The 26,877-nt window shown below is 43.5% G+C and overlaps 1 long non-coding RNA gene across 2 annotated transcripts in view; it reads right to left on the bottom strand.

The window, feature by feature from the left end:
* Positions 1-2,813: 2,813 nt before the first annotated feature.
* The window catches only part of LOC141372776 (uncharacterized), a 48,472-nt gene continuing 24,408 nt past the window's right edge, over positions 2,814-26,877 (bottom strand). For both annotated transcript variants that reach the window (XR_012378182.1, XR_012378181.1), the window contains exon 3: positions 2,814-2,917. This is a non-coding gene — a long non-coding RNA (uncharacterized lncRNA). The remainder of the gene's footprint in view (positions 2,918-26,877) is intronic.

The raw sequence follows: 26,877 nt of genomic DNA, 5'->3' as shown, positions 1-26,877 counted from the left end.
TAAATAAAATCTTTTAAAAAAAGCTTACAACAATCTGAGGAGGATTTCTTCAAGAAAAATGGCTGAATCTCCATTGCAGCAGTGAGCTTCAGTGCATTTTCCCATCCCCTTCTCCCCAGCCTCAGGGTAGCCCAAACACTACAACAGCTTTGCAACTACGGTGGCTGTGAGAATCAGTAGCCCGGAAGCCACTGGAAGAAATAGAACAATTTGGAGCTCGGAGCTTCCCCACAGCCCTGTCCACAAAGAATTTTCACTATTTGGTCTGAAACACCACCGGAAAGCTCCATTCTCAGGAGTCACTGTGACCAGTCCGATGCCAGGGTATTTTTTTGAAAATAATCAGTGGCAACTGCGAACATCAGTGATGTCTGAGGAATCATTATCAGTTGGAGATAATAAAGGCTGAGCAAAACAAACTTAAAGGGAAAAACGAGAATGAGAGGTCTCTAGCATGATTCAAAAGGCTCCAGATGGTCACACACAGGTGAGAGCTATGGCATACCAGGGAAGACCTGAGAGGGCCCTAATCTCTCACCTCTAGTTGACCTTGGCCCTGTGCTAACAGGAAGTGAAGGCTGAGCAAAAGTCATTCACTGCCTGCCAGGGCACCGATAGCTTGATCCACCACACAAAGATTCACTTAGCAAAAGCTGGGAGACTACGGGCTCAGGCATTTAAAGAAATATGTCCAGTTATTAACTGATTCTTGGCTGCACATGATAGCTTAGTGAAGCCTCTGTTCAAATAGCACTTATTTTACAATTTTAATCCAAGAAAGCAAAAACAGCAGGAACAAAAAGCAACAACAAAGCTAGGGGGAGAGGAAGATCTGACTTCCAGTTAACATGTCCGATATAACAAAAAATTACAAAACTCACAAAAAAGTAGTATGAACCATAAAGAAAGAAAAGGCAGCTGATGAATGGTCCCAAAGGAAGCAAAGAGGTTGGACATACTAGATGTAGGCTTTAAACCAGCTGTTGTAAATATATTCGAACAAAAGACCTGTCTAAAAACTAGAAGAATGAGAACAATGTCTTGCCAAATATTGTTAATAAAAGTTATAGGAGAACAAAATTTTGGAGTTGAAAAATAACTGAAAAAGAATACCTGCTGAACTCTTGTAAAGTGGCAGAAGCATCAGCAAACTTGAAAACGCAAATTGAAATTACCCAGTTTAATTCACTCAGTGGGGCTCTAAGTTCTCCAACTGCTACTGTCAAGATGTCTATTTCTCCCCTGAATTCTGTCAGTTTAATATATTTTGTCATTAGATGCCTAAATGTTTATATTTTCACATTGAACTTTTAATTAACATGTTGCATCCTTGTCTCTTATAACCTTTGATTTAAAGCTATTCTGCCTTATATTAGTATAGCCACCCCTGCTCTATCTTGGTTACTATTTGAAAGTGAAAGGATGGAAACTGATTTCATGCAATCTATTTAGGTCTTTGGATTTAAAGTGAATCTCTTGTAGACACCATATAGCTGAACTTAAAAAAAAACCCATTCTGCCAATTTTTATTGGGAAGTTTAAGATTTGAAAGAGTGTGCATGAGCGTGCAAGCAGGGGGAGGGGCAGAGGGAGAGAATCCTCAAGCAGACTCCCTGCTGAGCATGGAAACTGCCGTGGGGCTCCATCCCATGACCCATGAGATCATGACCTGAACCAAAACCAAGAGTTGGAGACTCAACAAACTGAGCTACCCAGGTGACCCTCATCGGAGTTTAACCAATTTACATTTAATTACTGATAAGGAGAGATTTCTGTCATTTTCCTTTTAGCTTTTGTGGTACGTACTTCCTGCATTAATGTCTTTTTAGTTGATTTTATAGTAAAGCATTTGGATTTTTCTCATTTCCTTTTGTGTATATTCTATAATAATATTCTTTGTGATTACCATAGGGATTGCATTTAGCATGCTAATGCAATGACATTCTAATTTGAATTTATGCTAGTTTAACTTCAATAATAGCACATAAAAACTGTGCTCCCTTTGGGCTCTCCCTACTCCTTTGATTGTATTGAAGATGTAATTTTGTGACAACAGTGTGTGCCTCCAAACAGATTAGTAATTTAAAAGATTAATACATTTATACCTTTATGTAGAAAAAGTGGAGTTACAAACCATATTTATAATACCAGCTTTCATAATTACCCATTTACCTTTGTTAAGATCTTTATTTCTTTATATGGCCCCCAGCTACTGTCTAGTGTCCTTTCATCTTGCAGGACTACCTTGAACATTTTTTGCAGGATATGTCTTGGCCACGAACTCCCCAGCTTTTGTTTTTCTGAGAAGGTCTTATTTTAGGCCTTACTTTTGGAGGATAGTTTTGCCAGGTATAGAATTCTTGGTTGACATATCCAGAGGACTAAGGGGGGGGGGGAAAACCCACAAAAAAACTATTAGTTCACCGCTTTTATCTTCCAAAGTTTCCAATGAAAAATCTGTTGTTAATCTTATTAAGGAACCCCCTGCATGTGGTGAGTCATTTCTCTTGCCATTTAAGATTCTTTTTCTTTGAAAGATTTTATTTTAGAGAGTGGAAGAAGGGACAGAGGGAAAGAGAATCCCAAGGAGACTTGATGTGGGGCTTGATCTCATGACCCTGAGATCATGACCTGAGCTGAAACCAAGAGTTGGATGCTTATCCAACTAAGCCACCCTGGTGCCCCAAGATCCTTTCTTATGAAAATTTATAATGTAAGATGAACTCAAAGAGGCCCACACTAAGACACATGATATAAACATCCAAGAAGCATCATAAACTTTAAGCATTTCATCAAATTTGGGAAGTCTTCAGGCATTTTTTCAAACATTCTCTGTGCCCCTTTATTTCTCATGTCCTGCTGGGATTCTCAATGCACGTATTGGTCCACTTGGTGGTGTTCCAGAGATTCTCTTGGGCTCCAAGTCCACCAAAAAAAAAAAAAAAAAAAAGAATAAAGGTGAATTTTCATAGTCCTAAGTTCAGATTCTTCTGCCTGCTTAAATATGTATTTGAATCTCTCTAGTGAGTTTGCTTCAGTTACTGTACTTTTCAGCTCTAGAAAATTTTGGTTTCTTTTTAGTTTTATGCCTTATTGATATTTCCATTTTGCACATATTTTTCCCAACAGGAAGGGGAGGAGCTTAAGATAATGGAGGGAGATACAATGGCTATTTGCCTGTCCACCACCCCTCTATGCAAATACCAGGGATCTGTTGCTTCTGGTCAGATACCAAAAGCATAGATCCCTGATATTTGGAGGACAGAATTCTTCTTGCCCCCACTGGCTCACATAAGCTCTGTGTGAGCTGCTCAAATCCCAGTGAGTCCTTTGTGGATACAAACTGATTCTAAAGGCAAACACAGAAAGACAAAAGTTCAGAATAGTCAACACAATACTGAAGAATGAACAAACGTTGGAGATCTAACATTACCCAGCTTCAAGATGACATAGTTACTGTGATCGAGACTGTGTGGTATTTGTGAAAAAGTAGACAGATCAAGGGCAGTGAACAGAAAGCCCAGAAAGATACACACAAATATAGCTTATCCTTTCTCTTTTGTCTGTTTTGTTGTGAAAGGTCTCTTCAACAAATGGTGCTGAGCAACTGGATGTCCACATGTTAAAAAATATATGTATATATGAATCTAGACACAGACCTTACACCTTTCACAAATTCAAAATGGGTCACAGACTTAAATGTAAAATGCAAGACTAAGACTTCTAGAGGATAACACAGGAGAACTATCAAGATGATTTGGAGCTTGGTGATAAGTTTTTCATGGATTGTGCTTTAGATGTAATATCTAAAAAAAACTCAGTAAATTGGACTTTGTTAAAATGAAAACTATGTGGCTGTCTTTCATTCTCTTAACAGCTTTCACAGACTTGGAAGATGTTGAGTTTTAAGATTTTTTATATTTTGGATACAAGTCCTTTACCAGATGTTTTGCAAATAAAAAAAAAGGCAACCCAATTCAAAAAAATGGTTAAAAGAACTGAACAGTTATCTCAGCAAGGAAGAGCTACAAATGACAAGTAAGCATATGAAAAGATGTTCAACATTATGGGTCATTGGGAAATTGCAAATTAAAACAATGAGATGCTACTACATACGTATTAGATTAAAAAGAAAACTGAAAAATAAGCAGAGCAGAACCTCAAATTCATCATTGCTGGGGCAAGGGGCTCCGGGGTTGAAAAATGGTGTGATCACTTTGACAGTTTGATAGTTTCTTACAAAGGTTAACACGTCCTAACACATAATCCAGCAATTGTGCTCCTAGATATTTCTACCCCCATTGATTTGACTTCACACAAAATCCTGCACATGTGGAGGTTCAAATTAATAGAATTACCATATGATCCAGTAATTCCACTACTGACTACCCAAATGAGAACATTAGTGCAAAAAGATATGCACCCCTAAGTTCTTTGCAGCATTTATAATAGCCAAGATATGGAAGCAGTCCAAGTGTCCACTGATAGTTGAATGGATAAGGATGTGGTGTATATACACACAATGGAATATTACCAGCCATAAAAAGAATGAAATCTTGCCATTTACAACAAGGATGGGACTAAAGGGTATTATGCTAAGTGAAATAAGTCAGAGAAAGACAAATACCACAGGATTTTATTAATGTGGAATTTAAGAAACAAAAGACCAAAAAAAATAAAATCAGGATTTTTAAATACAGAGAACTGGTGGTTGCTAGAGGGGAGGTGGGTAGGTAGGTGAAATAAAGGGGATTAACAGTACACTTATTATGAGCACTGAGAAACCTATAGAATGGAATATTTTACACTTGAAACTAATATATGTTAACCGTATTTCAAAAAAAGTGCTGCACATAAATGCTTATAGCAATTTTTTTAACAACTGCTAAAAACTGGAAGCAACCATGGTATTAATTCAATAAATGAACAGTGTTATACCCATACAATATATTACCCAGAAATAAAAATAAAGGAGCTATCAAGCCACAAAAAGGCATGGAGTAAATTTAAATGCCTATTGCTAAGTTAAAGAAGCCAAACTTTAAGGACTATACTGTAGAATTCCAATTATAGGATATTAAAATACTATAGATACAGTAAAAATATCAATGGTTTCTAGTTGTTTGGGGAAAGGGAGGGAGAGAGGAAGAGGTGGAACAGGATTTTGGGGGAAGTGAAATTATTTTATGGGATACTGGTGGATGCCTATTATGTATTTGTCAAGACCTGTAGAACTTGAAAACACACCAACTAAACCTTAATGTACACAAACTAGAAAGTCAGCAGGTTAAGGAAGCCCAGGCAGGAAGGCAGACTGACAAGAATCTCACTATAGTGTATGTGTATGAAACCCTCTCTGGAGAGGACAGGGGGAAAGGTAATGACCCAATAACACGAATGGAGGCTTTACAGATGAAGGTAAAAGGAACAGCATAGGAATATGCTCTAGTCAGGAAAGTTGTTTACCCTGGGGGTATATGTAACAGCCTAATTCTGCTATAGATGTACTAGGAGTGAACAGGTAAGTAAATGGGTGGTGAGGGGTGGGAGTCAGATTTCTCACCAGATTCCTGGCCACCAGGGTATACAAAACCAAGGTGTGGTAAGGATAGGCAAGAACGCCATGAACCCGACATCTCACGGTATTTTTGGTCATGACTGGCATATTGGAATGTGATGAAATCCTAGATTGGAAAAAAAAGTTACCAAAGTATGTGGGAACCACCATGTAGGGGCAAAGTTTCAGTTGTCCAGGAGACAAATGGAAAGGGCAACATGTTGTATATGCTGAATGAAGGCTTAGGAAAATTTAAGATGCCCCAGTTATTGAAAATTAAAGGCCTCCAGTTGATTTCTCTGGTCCTAGGATGCATCCCAGTGCCTGGCTATCTATATTGCTATAATGTTTCAAGTTGGAGTCACGAGCCTATACTTCATAGTCCAGGATGGTCTTGACCATCCATATGACCAGTACCAATTTGGCAGAGAATTACAGTTTCTGGGGTGTTAGACTTATCTGAGTCCCTCCCCCTATGCTGGAGCATAGAGGCCAGCCATGGAGTCACCATCTGTCATCATAGCCTCCAACCCCAGGATCTTGTTCACACCTAGAGGCATAAATCTATGTGGCTTTGTGTTTGGTAGGAAATACTAAAATATTAGAATATTGGCTTGAGGAAAGCACTGTGTGAAGCCTTATAAAAATACTGGATGCCAAGTTTAAATGAGAGAAGTGACTTATTACCATAATTATCTTCCTTGTAATATTTGGGATATACTTCTATTAAAACATTTGTTTTCAGTAATGCAAATTTAACTGGGCACCCTATGTTTTATCTGGCAATCCTCTTGAAAGGGGAAGGTTATAAAACAAGTAAACAAGTAAAAGGGTAAACAAGTAAACAAGGAAGGTTTTATTTCAGAACACCAGTGTGCTTGGAGTAAAACATGCAAAAACTCCTATTATCCTTTCTGAGTCCAAGGGCTATGCTGAATTGGACACTTTTATGTAGCACTAGCTAAGTATACTGGAGATTCTATTAATGTGGACCAAACTGCAAATTGAAATGAATAGAAAGAAAACTTAATACAGCCAGTGAGGTATAGCATATGAATTGGTGACCAATTATATTCAGTCAATCAGAAATCTCAGCTTAAAAAGGGCTTTTTCATCCTGTTTGTCTCTTTCTAGCTTTTGAGTTGGGCTTGGAATCATTGTCAGGCCAGATATCCAGCTTTCTGTTATTTTTTTAAACAAATTTCAAACAGTCAACGTGGTATGGTGAGTACATTCTGTAGAAGTGATATAGCAACATGCAAAAAGCTGGGGATAAAGATGTGTCCTGCTGGGTGTTAAGTTTGGAAATAGCAAGTGGTAGCCAGGAGTCCAAAGTCTATAGATAATGGCCCTTAAATGCCACAGTAGAATCCTGTAAGCTGGGCTCACTGCATGAAACCAGGGTTGTAGGAGATGTGAATTTTTAAAACTATCACCATGGGGCCCTTTCAACATTTATACTGGGCCTAAATATAGATGACTGGCACAGCCATACTCAACCAGTTCCAGTCCTTATTCACTCAGGACATTTTCCCCATTCTTTCTCACGTGCTAGGTGTTACACAAGACAATGCATCCCCTTCCACCAGCCAAGTTCAGAGGTGGAAGTCAGCCTCTTAGTACATACTTGAAACATCTACAGGGCTTATTACAACTGCTTAGGCCCCACCCCCAGAGTTTGATTCAGTAGGTCTGGGATAGGGCCCATGAGTCTGCATTTCTAAAACATTCCCAAAAGATGCTGATGCTGCTGGCCTGGCAACCACTCTTGGACAACCACAACTCTAGCTTTACCACCATTACTACCAATAATCTACTTATCTCTAGTGATGGAATCCTTGTCATTTGGCTGGTAAGTGATCCACCTTCCAAGATCCCATTCTGAAATTCTGCTTCCTAGGAGGACTTCTGGTAGCAACTGTCTTGCACTGATTATCCCAGAAACATAGGAGGATGATGCATACAAGTGGTTTAGGAAGGGAAGTGCTTCCAGGAGGAAGTAACAAGGAAGTGGGGATGACCAGCATAAAGGAAGGGGAAGCCAAGCAAGGAGAAGATTTCACATAAAGCCCCATTGTGGTAGCTGCTACTCATGCCCCCCACCCCCCGCCCACCATGCAGGAAGGGCAGGGTCCAGAGATCAGACACAAGTTCCCAGTTGTCCTCTCCCAGTGAGGTCAGATACTCAGCTCTCCCAGCAATGATGTGTGACCTCTCACATGGAACCAGGGAAGCTCATGTGAGCCTTCATGTCCAGAGTTTTTACTGTAGGTAGGCATGGGATGGCCATATGTGTGTGGGACCTTAGTATTCAGACCCTCCAGAGGTCAAGCGGGTATCTTGTGGCCCAAGCCCCCCACCATAAAGCACACGGTTAGCATAGACTGTCTGGTGTGGCTCATGGTCCCCAAGTAAACAAAAACACACTCATCAGGCAGGACATTCCAAGGTGTTAGAGATTCTCTCTCAGGAGCCAGGCCAGGGTCAAACCCTTCTTTAGAATAAGCAGGGTGTAGACAACTCAGAAGTACTGGGTTAATCCTTTAGTACATATGTACAATTCTTCCTTTAAAGCTGAAGCCTCCAGTTTGCAGGCAATACTTTGGTTCCTAGGTTCATGACAGTATCAGCCACAATCCATCCTTTTTACATTTAAAACCCACTTATTTGATATACCACTACAGGAAGGTCTCAGGTTTAAAGTAGACTGCATCAAGAGGTGGTCACTCAAAGGGCTTCAAAATAGGCATGTCTCCCATTTGCTATCACTCCCAGTGACGCACTTGTGGCTTTGTCTTTCTTCCTGATCCTACAACTCTGGGACTTTTAGATTTAGAGGCACTGGTTCCCAAAAGGGGCATGCTTGTGTCAAGGGACACAGCAAAGACCTATTTAAAAATGAGCTATGATTGCTGCCTGAGCACTCAAGCCTCCTTGAATCAAGGGACGACACCCCATCTTGGCAGGGATAACTGGCTTTAATCTGCAGGAGGGAGCAGGGCTGCTCTTATACAATGGGACAGGAAAGAATATGTTTGGCGCCTAGGCAACCTACTTGTATGTTTCATGGTAATCCCTTCATCTGTTTTGAATATAAAGGGGGTAAGCGCACAGCATCCATGGCCCCAGAGAAATGATTTCAGCTCAGGTCCATGAGAGATGAGGACCTTGTTCATGCCACCAAGAAAGCCACAAAGACCAGCAGAGTTATAGAAGGGTGAGAGAAATCTGGAATGTGGAGGGTGACACTACATATAAGCTGAAGCCCCAACAGTAGCTCCTTCACAGGATTTGTTTCTAACTTTCTATTTTTTTCTTCTATAGTTTCCTCAGGAGAAGTCCTACTGGAACTCTAGGGGAACTTCCCCTAGAACTTATTCCAAGAAGTGGCTCTGGGTCGTGCAAAGGCAATGGTAGACATGGTCATATGTTGTCCACATTCCTCCCTAGATACAAAGAGCTTCTCCCCCTCAGCTACCTGAAGTGCTACAGAAAGAAAGGGTTACCAATCTATGGAATTGCCTCAGCTAAAGAAATCTTTGCCTAGGGTCGAGCACCATTCCCAGGGACACATTCTGGTGGAGAGTACCACTGACCCTACAGAGAATTCTGAAGTTGGGATGATGATTCAGTTTTCTTAAGACGGGGGAGAGGGGCAAGCCTGTATGCTCTTAAGTGGTAAGTCAACTTCTCCTCTGCCCAGTACTGCTGGATCAATCCTTCTACAGAGGTTGCTTCCAATAGCACTTCATGGTACACTTCCTGTGCATTCATCTCCGTCTCAGAAACTGCTTCCTGAAAAGCCCAGTCTACAACAGTATTCACCCTTAAAGACTATGGTCAGGCACATTCAACCTCCCAAGCTTAGGCTATAATAATTTTCACCGAGATGGAGAATCTGTACAATCCTAGAAACATTGCATAAGTGCAGGTGTCTCCTCTTCAGGAATGATCCATGACAGAGAAGCCACAGTGAGAACCAAAAAGGCTTCATCCCGGAGGACCTCACATAAGAGGGAAAAGGGACCTTGTCTTCAGAGATTCAGGTGTGGAGGAGCAGGAGACCAATACTGCTAAGGAAGAGATGGCTCTTCCTGTCAAAGCAACTCCAGCCCCCTTCTAAGACCAATACAACTCAAAGAGGGAGCACAACTGCTTTGCTGAAAGTGTATCCTTCATTCCTAAAACCTGAGATTAATCAGATCTGGAAAGATTGACAGCATTTGACAGGTTTTGCAACGTCCAGGGATTTCAAAGGCAATCTCAGCATGGGTCATAACTGCATCTGATATGGTTATTGAGCCAAAACTTTACTATCAGCTCATTAAGGTTGAGGGTTGAAGCCAGTTCCACCAAGGTAACCTAATATGCATGCATGGTCTTGCCAAACACCTCTTCCAATATTCTCAGCTGTTCTAGAACTAAGATTATGTGGTTCTAACATCTTGGTTTTACTGACATGAGATCCTTTGGGAGTACAATAGCTCGGTCAGATGGACCCTAAATAGTTCTCCAGTTGACGGTTTCCCAGAAAACATCTTAAAATGGATATAACATTTATATAACAAAATTCACCAGTTTAACCATTTTTAAAGTATACGATTCCGTGGCATGTAGTATGTCCACAATGTTGTGCAGCTATCACTGCTACCTAGTTCCACAATGTTTATATCATCCCAATAAGGAACACATACCAATTACTTCTTCACATGTATTTGAGTTACTGTCTAGTGTCAAGTCTGAAGGACTTTGTTTAGCTTTTCTCATACGGTAGATCCATTAGTGACAGACTCCCTCAGTTTTTGTTTATCTGGAAATATCTTAATTTCTCTTTAGATTTGGAGGATAGTTTTGCCAGATATAGAATTCTTTGATGAGTTTTTTTCTTCCCCTTTCAGTACTTTAAGTCTATCATCCCACAGTCTTCTGGCCTCCATGATCTGATGAGAAATCAGTTGTTAATCTTACTGGAAGATACCCTTGTACATGAGTTGATTCCATTTTTGTCCTTTGTCTTTTGACAATTTGATAATGCATCTTGATATGGAACTCCTTGGAGTTCATTGAAGTTTTTGGGTGAATAGATTCATGTCCTTTTATCACATTTGGGAATATTTTGTCCCTATTTCTTGAAATATTTGTGCTCCTTGCTCACTTTCCTATATGCATCTTGGTATGCTTGAGCAAAGACAATGAGCAGGCCTGCGGATTGACCAGATGTTTCTTGTGGTTTCTACATATTTGAGACTGAATTTAGGCTTTCAGGAGATTTCCATGAAGGACTTGCTTGATAGAGAATTGTCCTTGTTCTATGTTGCAAGATAGAACAAGGACAATTCTACCACTCACCCCCTTCTCCATCTTAGGAAAATGTTAACACTGCATTTTTTCCTCCAAGATAACATTTTAATGCAAAGAAAGATGGAAAATCCACTTCTAGCTCTACCATCCACTATTATCAGCTCCCACTCTGCATTATGGGCAATGTTTGAAGAAGCCTTCATCTTAATACATACTACTCCAACCCTTAGTGGAATACATGGTCAGTCCTCCACCATGTCCCTTGAATCACTATGCTACAAGTTCTGTGCACCCTGGGTTGACATCCTGGAATCTGCATCTTCTTTGGAGGCAGCCCATGAGCTACAGAACCCACTTTGTAACACGGTAAGCTTAGAATTAACATCTCACCAGAGGTACTGTTTAATAAATGACTAATAAGTGTCATGAGTACATATAACCCATATTTCTCAGTCCAGGATAATTCTGAAGTATTTGGTTTTGTACTGATTCCTAGAGCTTTTCTGAAGGGTTAATCTCTAGTCTATCCCTGTAGCAGCTGGTTTATTAGGACCCCACCGCCCTTATTGTCAAGCCTTCCTTTCCCTGTATCACCTCCCCAACTCCTTTGCCAGCACTTCTTCACACTCAAAGTAAACCCTTGTCTCAGGGTCTTATATAAATCGTAGGGCCTGATTTTGGGGGAATCCAGCAAAGACAATGGTATAAGCCCAATTCTGCTGAAACATGGCAAAAGATTTGATCCTGGCTATTGATGTGTTTTGCCTTAAGATCAGATGTTAGTTCTTTCTGCAAATGTCACATGTGGAGTGAGAACTAGGTAGGAAAAGCCAAAGGAAAACTGCTTCTGCTAAAGAGCATTGTCAAAGCTCAGGTTTGATTGTAAGTGAATTAGAATGATATTGGTCACTAGCTGTGGAAGAAGCAAAGTTGAAAGCTGAGGCAGGCCTCTCCCTCACTCCAACATTTACTGACTTTATCCAACTTGTACAGAGGCAAAAGGAACAGGAAGTTTTTGAGGGGAAAGGTGTTACAGCTAACCAAAGCCCACCCCTCCCAACCCCGTTAAGTCATGTTGCCCTCATGGGCTTTTTTTCCTCCCCTACACCTCTCAAGTCCCTTCACATTAGAAGCCTCGTAAGAGTAGAAGCCTTGTCCATCTTGTTCACTGATGCATCCCTTATACCTAGTGCCTGGTAGATCAGGTCAAGTGACTAAAGGGTTAATGAATCTAGAAGTCATTTGTGCGGATAATCAGAAGATCTTAGAACTTTCCAGGTGGAAAGGAATGCTAGAATCAGCATGAAGGTAAAGGAGGATATGGTATCTTTTCACAAGCCCATGCAAACACACTGCCTTCAGAGGCTCACCGAATTTCCTGAAGGAAATGAGCACAGATGTAAAACAGGTCATCAACAGTATTGCTTTTGGTAACAGCCACAGGGCTTAGCTGATGGCTAGGGAATGTGATGCTGGTTGACCTCAGCTAAAGCCTTCAACATCACACTTGCCTTTGTTTTATCGCATACATGCCCGGTCTCACTTGCCTACTTGAGATCCTAGTATAAGCTCTTCCACACAGGAATAAACTCTAGAACACTGCATCATATTCCCGTTTGAAGACAAATGGCGCATTCTTGGATTAGATGCTTAAGTGACCAGGAAGCCAGTTGTCATGGTCTTATAGTCATGTGCTCATTTTTTTTTTTTTTTCATGTGCTCATTCTTAAAGCTCATGTGGCAATCAGATCAAGGATCCTATACAAAACAGTCCTAGGAATGTTCCTGGCACGGACACTACTATTCCATTTTTATTTGTTCTTCCCAATGCTGTACTTTAAGTGAACATATGCAGTGTTACCTACCATAGTGGCAGAACCCACCCTTAGGGCCAAGCTTGGTCTCTCCCCAAAATGGTATTGGTCTATACTCACTCATTGCCATGGAAACAATCTTAGGAGTCCATTAGCACCATCAACCATTATACTGGACTCAGACCTCATAAAGATTAGAGTTTACTAGAAAAATTCCCAGAGATGTACATACTCTTAAGGGGCCTGAAACTTAGATTTTTAAAGCCAAAAATGTTTTTAATTTGAGAAGACACCGGGTTATAGACTTTTTGATAAGACTAAAAATATCACCTATTCAACATTTCAGAAGAATGCCAAAACCATTAAATATGGTTTTGTCCTATTCAAGGGTCACATTAGCCCTATTTTTCATTTTTCAGAGTAGCAGGGAGATTGTAGCATGCTGGCAGAAGGTTGTATACTGTTGTTTGAGAACCACCATTTTGGCAAACATCTTCTGATGTCACCCTTGTGGACACTGACAATTCTAAAGTACTAGTGGCAAAGACAATAAAACCAGAATAGGAGCCAGGCTGTGACCATCATAAAAGGAGTTTTAGAAATGTCCTCCAAAGCTATAGACAAGGTGTTAGACCATAGTGTTTTCTACTCCATGAGAGAGCTTTAGTGTATAGTATATAACCATATCATCTGTTATGTAAGAGGAACACTACATTAACTCGTAAGATTTTTACTTATGGGCCATTTTCTACTGCCTTTTAGTTCAAGTTTTCAACTAAGAACACAGAACTTCATCTAGAATATTTAAAGACAGCTGGCATGTGTGGTAGTTAATTTTATGTGTCCCCTTAATTGGGTCACTGGGTGCCTAGATATTTGGTAAAGCATTATTCTGGGTGTGCTTGTGAGAATGTTTTTGGATGAGATTAACACAAATTGGTAGACTGAGTAAAACAGAGTGGATGAGGGCCACCACAAAACAGAGGGCAGTTGAATACCTGAGTAGAAAAGACTGACCCTCTCCCAGGACAGAATTCTTCCTGCCTGACTGCCTTCACACAGGGACGTCAGTTTTCCTGCTTTTGGACTCAAACTGGAATGTTGGCTCTCTGCTTGGATCTCGAGCCTGATGGTCCTTGAATGGGAACCATATAGTTGGCGCTCCTGGGTTTACAGCTTGCTGAGTCACCCTGTAGATCTTAGGACTTGCCCACCTCCACAACAACCCAACTTATCTGATCTATCCTGTTTCTCCAGAGAACCTGGACTAACCTAGCATGTCTGGTTAGTGGCATTTCCCATCAGTCCAGTCAGCATTCCAGCAGGATGCCCATCACATCATCAGCTCTCAGTTACTTAGTGTCCTCAACATCTACTCTATCATCCATGGATGAGACCTGATAAAACCCCAGGAGATTATCCTTGTGTACAAGTGCAGGAAACCTAGTATCACATCATTTGGGAGATCAGCACAAGGGTACCAGGTCTGTGGTAAGTCTAGGGCTATAGTTCAATTCCCCTTATCCCCAGCATCAGGTTATAAAGGCCTTCAGCCTAATTGGAAGGCCAGACTCCATTCCTTCACCAGGAACTAGTTGTGTTGCTTTGATCAAGTCCAGCACCAAGCCCACTTCCCCCTCCTAAAGTGGGAGGATGGCCTCTGTATACTTCAGACTAGAGAGAGACACATTCTACATTATTCCCCGACCCCCAAGTTGTCTAGAACCGCAGTACTCACATCACCATGAGTCACACTGAAACATTCTGCCTAAAGAAAAAGAGATGGACTAACCAGAATTCAGTTTATCAAACTGAATCTTAATTGGCCAACATTTACTTAGGTTACATGAGCAAATACTCAAAGTCTATAGTTAAGATTTTGTCTTATAACAGCACTGAAGTCTGAAACCCAGTTAGTACTTTATGAACATATTTATTAAGAACATATTTATTAAGGTTAGTTGTGGGTTTCCTGGGATCAGCAGAGAGTCCTAATGGCCTCCTAGGTTTTGCCGAGGCTCCATCCACCTCTTATATCCCCGGCATAGTTAATGCAGTTGTGTTACTCTAGAGGGATCTATAGACAAAGGCTTCATGTTTATTCAGTTACTGCTAAGAACCAACATCAAGAATTTCAGACCTTGTTTTACTGGAAGCATCCTAACTTTCTCAATCCCAGGGAGCAACTATCACAATATAGGTTTATTTGAATCAAGCAAGTGATAGATACACTGAAGCTTTACATAGAGCTCTACTAGTTAATAAGGGAGGGTGTATACCCATTCACCACTTAATCCTCAGAGACCACAAGAACTATTGAATTAATATCCTAGGACCAAGGCTGGCTCTCCATGGGCATTGCAAGGGCAGATATTGTCCCTCAGTTTGAATCACTAATTAATAGAATCACTAATTAAAGACTGTTATGCATCTTCCCATTTAGGGATCGGCATGACTGCTTATAATCAATAGAGAACTACACAAGGCTTGGCTGTCTAACAATTGCCAGGTTAAAGTGGAAATTAATGAGGAGTTCAACAAAGAGCATGAAGAGCTTCACTGCCTGACTCCCCTACGTGTGCACAAGCCTCCACCCCCCAGTATTTAGTAGCCCTCCACTGCTTCCCTCCAAGCTCTCCACCAGGTATTAGTTTCCATGGTGATGATGTCAAATTCCTCCATCCCTCTGCTGCTGCTCTTCCTTGCCCTATCCTTTTGAATTCATAACCCAACCCTCCCCTTGGCTTCCTGAACTGAAGATGAGTTCAGGATCCCTTTCTGAAGGACACAGGAAGCTTTCAAAAGGAAAGTCTCCTAGAAAGGGTGTGGTTCTGGCAGGACCCTCTTCCGGTCTCCTCTGGATCCCCTTAGGTATCTGCATTCCTGTAGCCCTGTCATCCCCTTGAAGGGCGGAAGAGCTGGTTAAGGAGGTAGGAAGGCAGCCAGAGAGCTTGGATGACAGGTTTCCTGAGGAAAAACAGAGCCCTTGCTTTTGTGCCCTGTCCTCTGTTTCCGCTCAATGTTAGAAACATGACAAGGAAGGAAGTAAGCCTAGAAGGGAGGATTAAGTTAGGATGAGGCTATAGTGAATGGGGGAAGAGAAAAAAAAATAGTGGAGACCAATTCAAACTAACCTTTAACCTGTTGCTTAAATCCAAACTTGAGAGGATTAGAATCTAGACTTGGATTAGATTTGTGTGCATGGCAAGGTGGATAGAGGAATCAGAGTGGTTCTGACATGGCCATCTGGGTGCAGAGTGCGATCAGAAAGGGAGGAAATTAGGCAGGCAAGAATGAACACAAGATCCATTCTTGTGAATGGAGTCAGGAGAGACCGTCAGACATGTAGATGAATACATGGGTCTGAAGCTCTGTTCACATTCAGGCTGGAAGTCCGGAAGGTGAAGAGATCTATAGGTATTATCACACACTGGGGCTTCCATTTCTGTCATCCAGGGAGAAAATTCTCAGGAGGCACAGCCTAAAATTCAATGGAACAGAACCATTAAAGAGAACATGGTAGAAAAAAGGAGCTAGCAAAGGAGATGAAACAACAGCATGGGGGTGGGGAATAATCAGAGGGAAAACATCTAAGAGTGAGCAGAGCCTGGGGCGTGGAAGAAGCACTAGCATCAGACTTGAAGCACAGGAAAACAATGGGCAGAAGTGGCATCTCAGCCCTTGGTAGAGAAGCCCATGATGACATAATAGGAACTTGGACACTCCACAACCCTCAGAAGTTTCTCCTTGAAATCCTGTGGTGCTCTAGCCTCCTGATTTGAGAAAAGTCAAAAGACTCAGAGTTAAGGATGGAGGAGCTCCAACCTAGGGTTTGTCAAGAAAACAGACAAGGAAAAGCATCAAAAAGAAAGTGAAAGACCAAGAGATAGTCTATTCTAAAAATATTCAGCGATATTGGCAAGATAGCCTCCAGGAAGACTTTTCTGGAATCGTGCACTCTACACAGAATTCAACATGCCTTCTGGTTATTAACAAGCAAGCCAGCCTGGGCTCTGTCCTCCTGTAGGTGACAGCTCTCAAGAGACCTGGCTAGGGCTGCATGAGAATTCAGCCATGCACCTGACCAGCATCAGCCGAAGAACTCAACGTGGGCTTGATCTGCAGTGCCAGTCAGGAGCCAAGACACAGGATTACACCTTTGTCATAGTCACAACCCAAGGGGCCCTCTCCTGGTAACTGGTTTTGAACTAGGTTCCTCAGCAAGCAATCAAGAAACCAATTGTTTCCTGTAACACTCCCAGCAGAGCCCTGAGAACTTGTATGGAGCTCTTTTAGGCCTTCCAGCTTTCTGAATCACCACTAGACTGGGCCCCAACTAGATAAAAACCATAGCTGGACCCAGTGGCCAACTGAGCTATCACTGTGGCTCCCGTGAATTATATTGGAAGCTGGATCACCTCACTCTCCACAGCCCAACCCTAGAGTCCGGTGTCTTTTTTTCCCCCTTCATGATTGGGAAGGAATCCGTGGCATTCCAGATATAAAGATGCCCCAGCTTAACTTCCTACAGAGTACCTCAAACATACAGTTCTGCCTCACTAGGGGCCAGTGAAGTCTGAAAAACACTTTCCCCATGTTCCCTGGGAAGCGTCATTCCCCTCCCAGGACCTGCTTTCTTCCTCTCAGAAAGGGGTAACTTGAACTGAGAGGGGTTTGAAGTAGGAGATTGCATCCCTGCCCCTTAAGCTTTGTTGGGGACTGGGAATGTGATGACAGGTAGTGAATTGTCAACGATGTAGTAGGAAGCAGGATCTATCCTCTGTGGCTGGGGACTCCATGCTTCTAGATTGGCCCATGTTCTATTGGTAGCTCATGGAACAGTGAATACTAGGAACATTTTAATAGATTTAGGTCCTGTTTTTATTAATAGCATTATTGTATGTTTGAAATGGGAGTTATTATAGCCTATAACACAGTTGCATTGGGAATTATAACTTCAAACACATTTCAAGAAAACATTAATTTTGAATAAATGAGATATCACTTAATCTTTTGTGTTACAAAGGATACATTCCTCTCCTACACCTACATCAGCACAAAGGAACACATCGGAAACTGAAAGCAGGTGGGATGGATTGAAGAAAGACCATGAGTTAGTCACAAAGAGACTGACAATCATTTTCTTCAACTTCTGTCAAAGAATATGGTTAGTGTCACCAAATTCAGGGCCATCTAGGAAGAGATGACCAGTCTCACAAAGGGTCAGAAGCATCCTGGCGTCCCTCCCTACTGGTCGTGTGAGGCAGAGAAAAGAGGGGGGCCTCACAGCACAGCTGGGTCAGCCTGCACCCCAGGAGCCCAGAATCTCCCAGGTATCGAATTCCAAGGGAGACCCTTCCCTCCAGAGGGGCTGCCCCTCTACTTCACCCTCACACCAGTGGTCAGATAAAAGGTATTTCAAGCAAGCAGTCTCAGAGCTCTAGTGCTGGGGAGGACTGTAGAGGAGCATCAGTTAAGGACACTGCCCCTGTGCAGGGGACAGCTCTCAAATGAGCCCCATGAGTTTTATCCATGGCAGTGTTTTCCCATTACTTCAAGACCTGACTCCTTAGAGCCTCTGCTGCATCAGATGGTTTAATGCATTTGGAGACAGGGCCCCTTGCACCATTTGATTTGGATGAGGATATTGTCTAGAAGTTCAAGAAGCAGTTAAAGGCTGTGGCCAAGGTGCACTGGTAGAGAAATCATCAGTTTGAGAAGCCAGTAGAACCATTCCCAGGGATAGAGTCCTCCTCCTGGAACCAGTACTCCTGGGCTTTTATTCTTAGTGCACATGAACTTGCCCCATCCATGGCAGCCTTAGTCACCCATTGTGGCCTGGTAGCCTTTTTGTCGTGGTCTCCTCACCATCAACTGGGTCAATATTGCTGTATCCTAAGAAGGAACCTCTGGATCAGGCTTAATTGGAACTAGAGGAGCTGCTCCTAGCCTCCCAGAACCATCTTGTGGTTAACTGCAAGACAAAGGATTTCAGAGCTCATGATACCATCAGGCCTCTTTCCTTCTGTTCCCAAATCAGATGCCCGTTAATAATCAGAACCCTCTGAGTCAGAATCCACTGGGGATGCCATGTAAAAATACAGAATCTTCCTGGGAACACTTAGTGCTTTTTGTGATCTAAGACAGGTTCCTTTGGCCTGTGGTAGAAGAAAGGCTCCAAAAACTTGTGCTTTCCATCCCTGGACATCAATTGGCAATGGGAAGATGGGTCAGTGTTTTGAGTAACAAGTCAAGTTTCTGTCATGGTGACATTTTATCCTTGAAGGATAACCAAAGTTGGCCAAGGTCACAGACTCAGATATATTTGGGGAAACGGTTCACAGCTGAGAAAGGAGCTAGCTCTGTGACCCTTTTGTGCTTTTGTTACGGGACATGGGGGAAAAAAAAAAAAGCACTTCTTGCTTAAAGCTACCCAGTGAGTCACACTGGGTGTGACTCCACAGAAGTGGAGATTTAGGTGGAGCGGAGGAGGGGTGTATGCAGCAAAACCTCGGTTTCATGCTATCAGAAGCTGAACAAGGAGTTCTGGTGGCAACATGGTGATATAGGTCAAGGAGCCCCCGATAAGACCAGGAGAGACTGTGGGAGGCAAGACTGCCAGCAATGGAGAAGAGAGCTCTACCGCTTTCTAGCCACTTTCAGATTTTCTAGTTCAGCAGCTCTACCGTGGCCTTTCTGGGATCCATTTACAACTCAGGCCTCAGGCACTAGACACACAGTTACATGAAGGAGACAGAACCATTCTCTGCAAGGCCATGGTCCCTTCTCCAGATGAAGATTTGCTATCTTGTGGACAATATTGAAATATCGTGAGCTACCTTGGGGGCTTGGCTCTAAGGCTTCTTCTGTGGTGGACAATGCTGGGGAGACAATCCTGGGATCCAGTGGCTGTATCTTATTACTGTGCCTTTCAGAAGGTGCTGGCCTGATAGAGCATGGAACAACCTCCTGCAGACACAGCTAAAGCACCAACTCAGAGGCAATCCTCTGCAAGGACAGGCACCATACTCCTGGATGCATGGAAAAAGGTCTCTAGAGTGCTATGTCCCAAGGGGAAGGGACATATGGGTATGGGAACCAAGAAGTTGAAACAGCAGAGCCCTCCACCCCTTGCCATAACTCGCAGTGACTCACTGGGGAACTTTGTGCTTCCTGTCCCTGCAACTCTTGCCTCTGCAGAGTTAGACCAGGTTCTGTTCCTCAAGGACAGCACACTCCTGCCAAAAGGACCTTTCAGTCATAACTGCTACTGGGTATTTTGGGTTCCTTGTGTCCAGAACCAGCAGGCAAGAAGGGCCACCATTCTGGTAGGGGCATTGGCCCTGATCATCAAAATGCAATGGGGTTTCTGTGACACCAGGAAGCAGAGTAGAGGATCTAGGTCATTGAGTAGTCCTCTTGGACACGTTCTCGTCCATTCACTCAATCAAGTGTGACTAGTACAGCAACACCAGCCTGAGAAGGGAGGAGTATCAGTGGCTCAGACCCCTCAGGAATGAGAGTTTGAGTCACACCATCAAGTCAGTCACTGAAACCAGGCAAGGTGTGGGCAGAGAAGAGAATTTAGGATGGATAGTGGAGTAAAAGCATGAGCGCCAGTTATGCCCTGAGACTGCCTGCAGGGACAGGCACTAGCTCACTCTTCCAACCTCTCCCTTCTAAGCTTGCCTATTAGGGGCTGAAAAGTTTCTCCCCTACCCATGTCAGGTAGACTTATGTGGCACAGGTGAGGGCCAGGGCAGCCATGAAGTATATGCCTTGGGTCTTTAAGAAGGAAGATATTCACCTCCAAGGAGAATCCTTGTTTGACAGGCTCCAGTGGTCAGTGATTTCAGAAGTCATCCCAGCATTTGATCGGACCATGTATTCTTCCTAGGCATCCCCTGCCAGTGACTCTGTAGCTCTACCCCACACTGGACCTCTAGGGGCAGTGCCCTGGAGTTCCCCTATTTGGTTGGAGTGGCCAGATCTGTACTGTGGCTGGGCCCTGCTGCGGAAAGAGGAGGAGGAGGAAATGATGTGAAGTGATGGGAGACCATGCACTACCCGCCCCCCACCCCCCGCCGGCTACCTTATCACGAAGAGCTACAAGCTGACATAGGTGTTACTTAGCAGGTTTGTCCACTGGGCCCAGAAAGGTCAGAGAGATTGCACTTTGAATAGTCCATGGAACAGAGACAAAGGGGAGTTTGGCGGCCTGTTGTCCCTCATCTTTCTTGTAGGTCAGGCTTTATCCCCTGTGGAGCTGGATCCCATACTTCAAGACACCTTCACTATCTTCTTAGGAACCCAAAGAGTTGAAACCCCATGTCATGGGGTTTCAACTAGCTGTGAAAATAAGTCAACCTTCAACAACCCAGCTTGTCACTCCAAGTAATACGGAGAAGGTAAAAATCCTGGAGTAGGTGCAAGATTATCACCAACACACTCTGCAGCCTTAGAATAAGCCATTCTTTTAGAGTCAAGTAGAATGTGTTCACTTCGTGAATAATTGCCCATGAAGCAGCTTTCTCTTCAGAAGAGAGTTAACCCTGCTTCCCACAGTGTTAACTGATGTGCTTGCAGTGTATCTGCAGCCATGGGCCTAGCTCTGGAAGGGCTGACACCCCCTGGCATGGGATTCTGGAGAGCTTATGGGGTGGTCATAAAACGTGCCATGTAGAGACTTCACTCCGAGAGAGATGCCCCAGTCAGAGATAGTGGGTAGTGGAAGGGGGACAGGGCCCTGATCGAAAGGTGGACATGGGCTTTCAAGATGTAGTACACAACAAAGGAAGGTACACAGATTTTCCATACACCTCCTGCCCCACATGTGCATAGGCACCTCCATTATGAACATTCTCCAATAGGGTTGTACACTTGTAATACCCAGTGATGTTTTAAGTTCATTAAAAGTTTGTAGTTTACTTCAGGGGGTCCACTCTTGGTGGAACACAGAAGATTTTTAGGGTAGTGAAAACACCCTATGATGCTATAACAAGTACATGTCATTGTACATCTGTCATACATAGGATATACAATGTCAAGTCTCCATTTTAAACTTCCTCTGAGCAGTATCCTGTCAATATCATAGTACCAACTTCCACTGGTCCTTTTCTGTCTGGAGGGCTTGGACCCCGAGAATCCTTTGTTTGTACCGCCCTTGGGGCTCTTTTTTCTGTGCCTGGGGAGCCAGGCCTATGGATTGTTCCAGGACAAGGAGATCTGGCGATGCAAGGGTCAGGAAACCCCACCCTTCACTGGTGGCAGGGGAGACATTAAATACCTGCTCCCAAAAAGGGTCTTCCGTTCTAACAATCACAGGGGACCTTCCCCTCCCATTGTAAGGACTACCCACATTCTGAAGTATGTGTTGTTCTCTATGGGCTCTTTACATTTAGTACTGGTAAAATTCAGGGGAGAAAATGTAGTTTAGGAGACTTGTTTCCTTGGATTATTGTCCTCATGAGAATGAACAATTCAAATCTACTCATTCGTAGGTTCCATATTTGATTCCTATTATAGCTCTGTCTCCGATCAGATGCACAGATGCCACAGGAAAGCAGCTCTTTAAATTCTGGGATGTCTGAGAAAAGCGACTCTAAGTCTGGGAAGTTGACCTATTTGGCTTTTCCTCCAGTACCCCACCCTTCAGAATTCTATCAGTCCACTTCATTTGCAGGGCCACTGAATCATCTTTCAATGGAAGCACCTCTTCTGATCCTCTCCAAGAAATACCAGCATACATTGTACTAAATGCTGTATTAAAACTCTGGATTGGCAGCCTTTCTGTGGATAAGTTGAGGGATAGACATTTTGCTGAGGGGGAGCCAGGATCCTCCAGATTTCTTAGAGTGGATCAATACCCTTCCAAGGAAGAAATGAGCATCATTTCTAGAGAACTTGTGGACTGTCAGGCGGAAGTTCTAGAAACCTGAGTCATGTTGGCCATTTACCTGTCTGAAACAGATCAGAGGGCAGAGTGGCACCTCTTTGGTCTGAGTTTTGGGAAGCAGCTCTTCCTGGGCCCTGGTAGACCCCTTCTCCTTCCTGAGCTCAGGAAAGGGCTAGCAGGATGACACACAGCCAGTGTCACTGCATTTGGTCCCAGGACTTTGTCTCCTCCTGTCTCCAATCAAAGAATTCCCTGACCCTCAGCTACCACCTTTGCTGCCCTCACTGGCTTAGGAAGGGAAAACTGAACCTCATTCCTGAGGATCTGAGCCTCCAGTAGACACTCTTCTCAGGTCAGGGTGCTGCACTTAGCCATTCATAGTCACAACTGGGAAAGGGAATACAAGTGTCCAAATGGATCACTTGAGTACCACATACTTTGCCCACTGCCCTCCTTGTATACTGGCAGCTCCACACCTTTATCTGACCAGCCAGGGTCAGCCACTCCAGCTGCAATTATGACTTTTCTCGCCAGTGGGTCCTGGACACAAGGAATCCAAGTTGTCTGGACTGCAGTCACATCCTATGGTTCAGTGGGACCCTTGCTGTGTCCTCTGGCAAGGGTGAACACTCCCTCCCACCCTTTCCCCCCAAGGCCTTCTCTTGGGACTAGGCTTCCAATGCTGCAGAGCTGAGTTTGAGACAGTAAACACAAAGTGCCCCATGGGTCATTGGGAATGATGGTAACAGGGTCACACCTACTTTCACCTCTTGGTTTCTAGACCCATGTTCTTTCTGTTGGGGTAGAACACCATAGAAGAATTCTGTTTAGTGTGTGTTCCAAATCCTGAAGGATGGCACCCATCCTCACAGATCATTGCTAAGCTGGTGCTTCAAATGCACAAACAGTAAGCCAATACTTTGTTTCATTAGGACCATTCCCTGTGGGGCTATATGCAGATGTATACCTTTAGAACCTTGGGGACATGCAATGTGACTTTCTCTTTAGTTTGCTGTGTACTCCATGTGCCCTTTCCCCACCACGGATATCTCCATCACCCTGGGGTTTGCCTGATTACATAGCCCAAGTGTCATGTCAAGGCCATTTGGTCCACAACCTGGACCTGTTGTAGAGCCCTTTCCCGTTCTCAACCACATACAAAGCTGGCAGCCTCTTTCAGGTCATGCAGTATATGGGTTAGAACAGTACATACGCCTAGATCTGGAGCAGTCTCTAGAACCTTATGGTGACTGGTGAACATTGTGATTCTTTGGCGTTGTAGGTGTGAGATGCCCCAATTGGTCTTTTCCTATAAAGGGGTGTCCCAGTGTGCCTTGAGCTCTTGAATTCTACAAGGATTTGGGGAACTTATTTCCAGGAGAATTTGAGTTCATCTCCTACCGTCTGAGGTACATGTGTTTTACCAAGGCCTCTTGCATATTAGTCTCCTCTTAATCATGCGTGGTCATCATGACACTGAACTGCCTAAGCATCCTGCAGGGGGGGAAATTCATTATATTGACAGTCATTTTAAACTATAGGATAGACAGAACAAGAAGTTTACACAGTCCTGGAAGAAAATTGAACGCATATGGTGGTCAGGTCCAGGAGTTAGGCAAGAGATCTTGACTCTGACTATTGTGTCCTTTGCTCTTCATTCTTGCTTTTTGATCCTACACACAGGGCAAAATATTCAGATACTAAGCATAACACTTGGCTGACATGTTCTTAATCATTTCCACTATTCTTTGAAAGTCATGGTTCCTTGGGTACAACAGTCCAGTGTTGTTCTCTGACCACTGTTCTTGAGCCATATAGGGATGTGGAATAATCCCTTTGCTAATCAGTGAGCCAGGTTCCACGAACACCTCTCCTGCCTTCAGCCCAATCCCGCAGGAAGCCATCATTGTACTTAGGGTTGCTGTATCCCTCTCATCAGGGGGTTCCTGATAACATTCACATGGGCATGATCTTCCATTCAACTTCTGGACTCCTGTAATACATGCTCCCCATCATGCCCACTCCACTGGGCCCTTCTTCCTTTCTCTGCTGCTAACTCCAGCATTTCACTTAGAAGCTCAAGGAAGTCCATGCTGAACAAGGTTCCACCCAGTGAGTTTCCACTGTCCCATGGGATCTTGGAGTATATTCCAAGAAAGTGACTCCAAGTTGACAAACTCCCTCATTCCATGTTAATTCAAGCCCCTTTGATCAAGCATCTTCACCATCCGGTCCTACATGTACTGCTCTGGCTCCTACAGGCACATGTTAGCTAATTTTTGCAGAGACCAGCTCTGGTTCCCCTGGCTCATTTTCTCCCGTACCACACCATAGAAACCCAATCATTCCCATCAGGCGAGTGGTATGCTTAGTTTCTTGGCTGTGAAGGCGCTACCAAGGAAACCAAGATAGTCCCACCTGAGGAGCCGAGGCAGGGGAGATTCAGCACTGTGTTCCAGGAAAACCTGCAGCAACTTCTCCAGGAGATGCTGGCTTCTGAGCTCAGCAGCGCGTCAAGCCTGGAGAATTCCCAAGAGCAGGAATTAAGGATCCTGTGGCCTGCTCCACCAAGGAGGATGCAAACTTTTGGGAAGAGTCCAGTTTTCAAAGCTTGGTGCTGTGACCACATGGCTGACTTTCTTACCGGGATGAGGATCTTGGCCTTTGGTAACCATAGACAGAGGTGCCCAGCTAGTGTCACGTGGGCATAGAGGAGCCTCAGGAGTGGAGTTCCTGCAGCCAGAGTAGCCATTCACATGCTCTCTCTCTTCCTCCCTGGCCCAGGGGCTGACTCTGCCTCATCTCATCTGTGCAAGTAAGATTCAGCCTCAGTCTAATCCTGGCTGTGTCAGGGGCCTTAGACCCTAGCCTGAGAGCAAGAACCAGGCTTTTGGGCGGGGTTGAGTATTTAGCCCCTGCATATTTCACAGAACCAGAGAATGCCTGTATCCTGGTTTTCTCAAACTCAAACCTTAGCAGGAATATGGAAAACATGTAGCATTCAGAATGTGCAGGCATTTCAGAAGCCCTAGGATCATTTAATCAGGAATGAACATGAATTATGGAGATGAACACTTGGATAGGTCTCCTCCACCAGCTCTAGTTTTCTCAGATACTTGAGACCTCTTGGAAGTTTCTCCCAGCTATGAAGAAACTAGTCCCTAGAGGTTCAGCCAAAAACTGTACACAAAGGCTCTACTTTTATGTGAACTGACTTCTTTCAACACTAATCAGAACACTGAAGAAAAGTACACAGACACAGGAGCCCCATTTAAGTTTAGAAAGTTAAGTAGGAGCATCGTGGTAGCAGAAAGAACACCTCAGCCAGGCTGGTAGAGCCTTTACCTTGGGTCCTTGTGCCCAAGGCCCTGCCTAGCCACACAGCGCTGCACCGCCCCCAACCATTCACCCCTGGCTTTCGCTTCCAGTCTGTCCTTCATGTCCCCCAGCTTTTCTCTTTTGGCAATTTAGAGTTTCAGTTCACCGTTGTACAATACCAATTTCTACTGGAACGTATACAAGTCAGTTATTTTGTTAAGCACTAAGTTTTCCTTTTTGCTACAAATTATTACATAATCACATCTGAGATGGTTACAGAAAAATAGTAAACTCTTACACTGTTGGTGGGAATGCAAGCTGGTACAGCCACTCTGGATAACAGTGTGGGGGTTTCTCAAGAAGTTAAAAATAGAGCTACCCTACGACCCAGCAATTGCACTACTGGGTATTTACCCCAAAGATACAGACATAGTGAAAAGAAGGGGAACCTGCACCTCAGTGTTCACAGCAGCAATGTCCGCAATAGCCAAACTGTGGAAGGAACCAAGATGTTCTTCAACAGATGAAGGGATAAAGATGTGGTCCATATATACAATGGAATATTACTCAGCCATCAGAAAGAATACCTACCGTTTACACCGACGTGGATGGAACTGGAGGGTATTAAGCTGAGTGAAATAAGTCAATCAGAGAAGGCAATTATGTTTTCACTCATATGTGGAATATAAGAAACAGGGCAGAGGACAATAGAGGAAGGGAGGGAAACCTGAATGGGAAGAAATCAGAGGGAGACAAACCATAAGAGGCCCTTGACCCTGGGAAACAAACAGGATTGCAGAGAAGGAGGTGGGTGGGGGGTGGGGGGTTGGGGTAACTTGGTGATGGGCATTAAGGAGGGCACATGATGTGAGGAGCACTGGGAGTTATACTGAGCTGATGAATCATTGAACATTATATCAAAAACCATGATGTACTATACCTCAGCTAATTGAATTTAATAGTTAAAGAACAGCATAGAATCACAGGAACTT

The sequence above is a fragment of the Callorhinus ursinus genome, unplaced genomic scaffold (assembly GCF_003265705.2).
Source record: "Callorhinus ursinus isolate GAN/ISIS: 27379988/994484 unplaced genomic scaffold, GSC_fseal_2.0 scaffold5, whole genome shotgun sequence".
NCBI lineage: Eukaryota > Metazoa > Chordata > Mammalia > Carnivora > Otariidae > Callorhinus > Callorhinus ursinus.
This window is presented reverse-complemented; position numbering and strand designations above follow the sequence as displayed.